We start from the raw sequence: 6000 nt of genomic DNA, 5'->3' as shown, positions 1-6000 counted from the left end.
CTGCTGATCCTGGAGCAGGGTTTTTGTGAGGCCTGGGTATGATTTTAAAAAACAAAAGTTTCTATTTACTGCAACTAATTGACCATTATGTCAGTTGTTTGTGTCGCCCTCTTCTGGTTATCTTTCCGCAAGTTGTCAACATTATTGATAGTTGCTGTATTTAGTAATATAACACAATTGTTATATTTACCTTTTTTATTGTCATATTTACCTTTTTTCTTTGGCCCACAATGCTGCTATCAGCAGCTGTATTGTACGGCACTGTTTCTTAAACCAGTGGGAACCACTGGGGTCCCTGAGGGAGTTCCAGGGGGTCCCCAGCTAAATGATAGTTTGGAACAAAATGGACCCTTATGGGCCAGTTAAATTAACATTGATTTTACAATCTAAATTGGGGGTCCCAGAGATAGAAATGCCATTAAATGGAGGTTCGTGGACTATTGCAAGTCAAACTGGGGGTCCTTGAAATTAAATGGGTTGAGAATCACTGCTAGAGCCGTAAAAATCTTCTCTTATGGGGGTCCCTGGCATATATTTTCTAATTGGTGTCCATGGGATACTTGGGGGTCAATTTGGGGGTCCTTGACATGAAAAAGTTTGGGAACCACTGATTTGTCTTAAACAGTGGGCCGGGACTTGGTCGGGACACGTTTGGGTTGCGGACCTTTTCTTTTATGGGTCCCGGGCAAACGTCTAATTTCTCATCTGGGCCTTGAACTAAAAAGCTTGGGAACCAACATATGTGACAATAAAGTCCCTTGAACCTTGAACAATTCATACCTAGTAGCTATATCTGTTCACATTGACTGACTTCGTACTGACTTCATGATTTTAACGACCATGAAATGTGTCTGGGGGTGGGACGAGGCCAGCGCTTACAGTCCCTCAAGGAGACGTTCTCAAAGAAAGCTTTTTGTCCAGACTCCAGAGTCTACATGAACATTGTCCAAATCAGTGTGTAATCAACTCTGTGGACAGAAATCGCAAAAACAGTCAGAGCAGGTAGACTATAAATAGCAATTATATAAATCTTTCGCTACGTCTTATCTATATCAGGGGTCGTCAATGTCTTCTTTTTTTATACGACCCAGTTACTGAAGGTCAGTCTCCAGGTTTTCTATGTATGACACTGACACTATATATTTATGGCACATTATAGGAGTCCACAAGAAGGACAGTAACGTTTTATTTTCAAGGACCCCCATCTGAAAGTGTATGGGTCAATTTGTAGACACTCAAGAGTTACAGACCTCAGACCTGTAAATGGTCATTTAGGGCAGTGGTTCCCAAAGTGGGGTCCGGGGACCCCCAGGGGTCCTTGAGGGGACTCGCCCCGTTTCTGTTTTCCTCCCAGAATTTCCCCCAGTGAGGGGTGGGAGAGGCTGGACAGCAGACGGCTGGACTTTGAGTTTCTCTAACTATAAAACTTTCATGCCAGCATTATAAATATTAATATAATTTATGAAAAGCTACTACAGTGAAGTCTGTTCACAGAAGTTGTTGTAGGATATGTGGGGATTATCTGACGAGGTACCATTTGAGGGGGCAAAACCTTACATAATATACTAAATAATACGAAATAGTTTACTTTATAGGGTCAATATAAGTAATATAATATAGCCTTTCCACAGGAGTATCTTTTTTATATTTTTCCAAAAAGAATACAAACAGCCAATAGTACATTACAAAGTTATCCCCCTCACTGGGGAAAATTCCGGGAGGAAAAACAGGCACGCACCGGGGCGAGTCTTGTTACCCTTGAGGGAGTTCCAGGGGGTCCCCAGCTAAATGATAGATTTGGAACCAAATGGACCCTTATGGGTCTGTAACTCTGAGAGCGTAGGCTACAAATGGAACTTTTGGGGCTTCTAAAACGATAACAAAATACTGGTGAGTAGGCTTTTTGTGCTCATCTGAGGACGACTGTAGAGACCAGCCATGCCCATGGACAAAGTCAAGATAATGCTATTTTCTGACCTACAGTCAGGTAGGCTACTTTTAAATTATTATACGGTAAGACAAATAGACAATACATACATAGTATATATATTTATATAGGCTATATAGACATTCATTATTAAAGATTAAGTCTAGTGTGCAGCCACTCAAAGCACATTGGCTAGCTAGCTGTCACGTTTTAAGCTAGGCTATACCTCAGCTGGTCTGAAAAGTTGGCTACGAATTATACAATGTTAATATTATGCAAATAAAAGCAATGTAACAAGGTCTAACACCTTTTACATTACAGGTTGAATCTGTCACTGATTGAAAAACAATTTTCACAACATTTTCACCGAGAAGTAAGAACTACATACATTTCACATTTGAGACGAAGTTCTCCATGTTTCGTCTTGTTTTAAGGAAGGCACGCAGCTGTTAATTAAGACGCACAGCTTGCAGAGACGCTCGTGCCGATGATTCATTGATGTTGGCCATAGATTGGCGCGCAGAATGAAGGGAGAAGCCTCGCGATATGTTACAGCGGACTGGACAGGACCGGACACCATTGTTGCCAAGTCTGCTTATTATAAGCATAGCCTAGTATACAAAGATTATTCAAAGTGTGTGTGTGTGTGTGTGTGTGTGTGTGTGTGTGTGTGTGTGTGTGTGTGTGTGTGTGTGTGTGTGTGTGTGTGTGTGTGTGTGTGTGTGTGTGTGTGTGTGTGTGTGTGTGTGTGTGTGTGTGTGTGTGTGTGTGTGTGTGTGTGTGTGTGTGTGTGTGTGTGTGTGTGTGTGTGCGCGCGCCAATCAATTATTTTGGACTTGGTGGCTCTCAAACTTTTAGGACCCCCATAACACTCATATGGTTACAGGCATAAGGTATAAGGGTCCATTTGGAAAGCCCTCGAGCAACCCTGAGGGTCCCCCGACCCCACTTTGAGAACCACTTCCTTGAACCATGTGGGTGGAGAAACGCAGAGCTTCAGGGTGAGGCCTAAACTTGGTTGTTGGAGCCAAAATGCTTTTTATTTATCCTTACTAAATGATGACGTATGTCAGTCAGTCGGAGTGGTGCGTGCAGGTTGTCATGGAAACCCTTATTATCTTATCAGTAGGTGATGGCACAGGTGATGGTGCGACAGGGGAAGACAACAGTTTTTCGACCGTGCTTGGTCGATGGTTCAGTTTGTACGTTTACACAGTTATATCTAAGTTTTGAGTGCTGCTGCAAGAAAGTGGATGTTGTTAATAAATGGATTGACATATCCAAAAGAGATTCAAATTCAACAACTGCATTGAATTAATCATGCACGCGTCCGTTCCCACGCTGTCACGGCCCGTCCTCCGCCCACTGATTAGGACTTGATGAGTGTCCCAGCTGGCTTTATAAGGTGACGTGTGACGTGTCGGCCGTGTTTGTCAGCTGTCAGTCTCTCTCTGCCACACTGCCACAAGGGACTTGCACACATAGACATCAAAGGGGGCTTCAGCCCCTGCCCTTTTACCCATCTGTAAAACAACTGCCCTTTACAGACCATGAATGCAGCATTTACTATGGTGAAAGAAATGCAAAATGCCCTCCTCTCCTTTCCATGCAATGCCGCAAGGCAGCCTTCAGGAGAATAGCTTTTTTCCCGAAATCTCCTGAACTTGAACGCAGCATTTTGCGTTGAACAAATTTGTTTAGAAATTGTTTAAAAATGTCATATGCCACATTTCTATAGCTAAAGAGTGCTGGGTTGGTAGCTGATCTATAAGCTCTCAAGGCATCGCAGCGCCTACAAGTTGTGAGCTTGTAGATATGCTATTTTCGCTATTATTTTCGCCCTCTTACAGGATTTTAGCCACTGCTCCAGTGCCCCTCTAACACTCTTTGCAAGTACCCGAACTTAAAAAAATACATAAGCACTATTTAATACATGGACACCCAAATTGGCAGAAAATAGGACCCCATAAAATGGTAAATGGTGCATTTATATAGCGCCTTTATCCAAGGCGCTTTATAGATTGTCCATTACATTACATTCTACTGTAAACTATCAATGAAAACAAAGGCCTGAAAACTTTTAACTAAAGAAAGAAAGACAGAAAGAAAGGCAGAAAGAAATGCTGTACAAATCCTTCTTCATGGACCAACAACTGTAATGATTGTCGTTCTTCCAGAGCCTCGGTATGACAAAGGCTTTGAAAGTGTACTTTCTCAACATTACTCAACATTCACTAGAATCATTATTTATTTTGTTCACCAGGGTGAGGGCAGGCAGGGTAAGGAGCAGCACTCCCCCTTTCTCTCCTGAACAAAGTCTTTGTTGCATGTGTGTGTGTGTGTGTGTGTGTGTGTGTGTGTGTGTGTGTGTGTGTGTGTGTGCGTGCGCGCTGTGTAGAAGTGGTCTGTCCCCCATATTGTGTTTTGAACTCCAGATTCTAAAATAACGTGTCTTAAAAATCCGCCCCTCTCAGTTTGCCGCTTCCAGCAATTGTTCCGACAGGAGACTTATCTGCTGCCCTCTTGGCCCATTGGGAATGTGTCTTTCTATGAAGGCTTATCATCATATAGGCCTACACCAAAAGGGCAGTCATAATAGGTGAAATTCAAACTTTTCCCCCCGTTGTGTGCAGGCTATACTGCAACATCAACACGAGACTGAGGTTGTGTCAACATTTAGACTTGATATAGCCCTGTGTCATCGTCAAATTCGTCATAAGGACAGTTTTCCCAATGCAATTGGGAAAGTCTTTAGTCTTATTATACTAACCAAAAAATTTGTCCAAAACAATTGGCACCAATTCAACTCTTGACACAAAACCAGTTGTTCCAGAGTTCCTTCACCAAATCCACAGTATAAAGAGTATACTGTTGAATTGCATTGCACATTGATGGTTACATGCTACACAATCTATTCCATATAGACGCCATTTATATTAAATGAAACCCTGAACCCGTGGGGGGTATGTTTCACCTATTTCTGCTCAAATAAACTGTTATTTGGGTGCATTGTATTATTATTGTTTAACAAATATTAACCGAGTGCAGTACTTTCATCCGACGGAGCATTGGTCCGAACGACAACCTACCTCCTCCCTCACCCTAACCCTAACCTCCCCCGGGGCAGACACCTAAACCTAACCGCTACCCTCTCCCGACCCGCAGCGCACCTCGGAGCATTGCCCCGTCGGGCCTATGAGTTGTCGGACAAAAGGATGCCCCCCATATTAACCAGTAGTTTCAAATTACCATTTTGAATCTGTACAAAGGGAGTCTACCAACGTGCCTCAAGCCTAAAACGGCTGATCCGGTGCTTCACAGGTGCAAGGACATCAAAGTTGCATAAGGAGAAGAGACTAGAGCAGCACGGACGTTTAGAGCCTTTTATCTAGGTGCTGAGTATACAAAACGACTAAGAACATAAAACTGCCATTCGAACCCAAAACCTTGATTATGCCATGGCCAGACATTACAAAGAGGCTAATCATGGGTCACCAGCTTCCCTAAAATTTTGGGGAATAGAGAAAATCACAGCCCCGCCACGGGGAGGTGATATAATCAATAAATTGCTCCGCAGAGAAGCACAGTGGATACACACACTAGACACTTTAGAACCCAATGGCCTAAATGAAGAACTGAGCCTCTCATGCTTTTTATAAACATGCCCCTTTTTAGAAGGTCCCTGAAATCTTCTGTTTTTTGCCCTGAGAGTGTTGTATTGTCTTGTTTCTGATGTACCTCTGTTTTTTATTTTTTCTATATATTTGGCCACAAGGCCCTTAAATATGTATGTGCACTGTTGCTCCTAAATACTGTTTTTTAATTTCGATGGCTATTTTATGGTTAAATCACTGTTTTACTTTATTTATTTTACTGTTCAACAGTGTTTTTTCCATAGCCACCCTCTTACATTATCTAGACTGCTTAACGGGTTATTACATGTCATATGGCATCCTGTCATTGGCTCATTGATAGCCCAGCCTGTATATAAGACATGCCCAAATGCTACCACCTATGACTCTGATGAAGACCGCAAGGTCGAAACGTTAGTCGTTTTGTATACTCAGCACCTA

Source organism: Protomyctophum parallelum, assembly GCF_964188405.1.
Source record: "Protomyctophum parallelum genome assembly, chromosome: 16".
NCBI classification, from domain to species: Eukaryota; Metazoa; Chordata; class Actinopteri; order Myctophiformes; family Myctophidae; genus Protomyctophum; species Protomyctophum parallelum.
Note: the sequence above shows the minus strand (reverse complement) of the source record.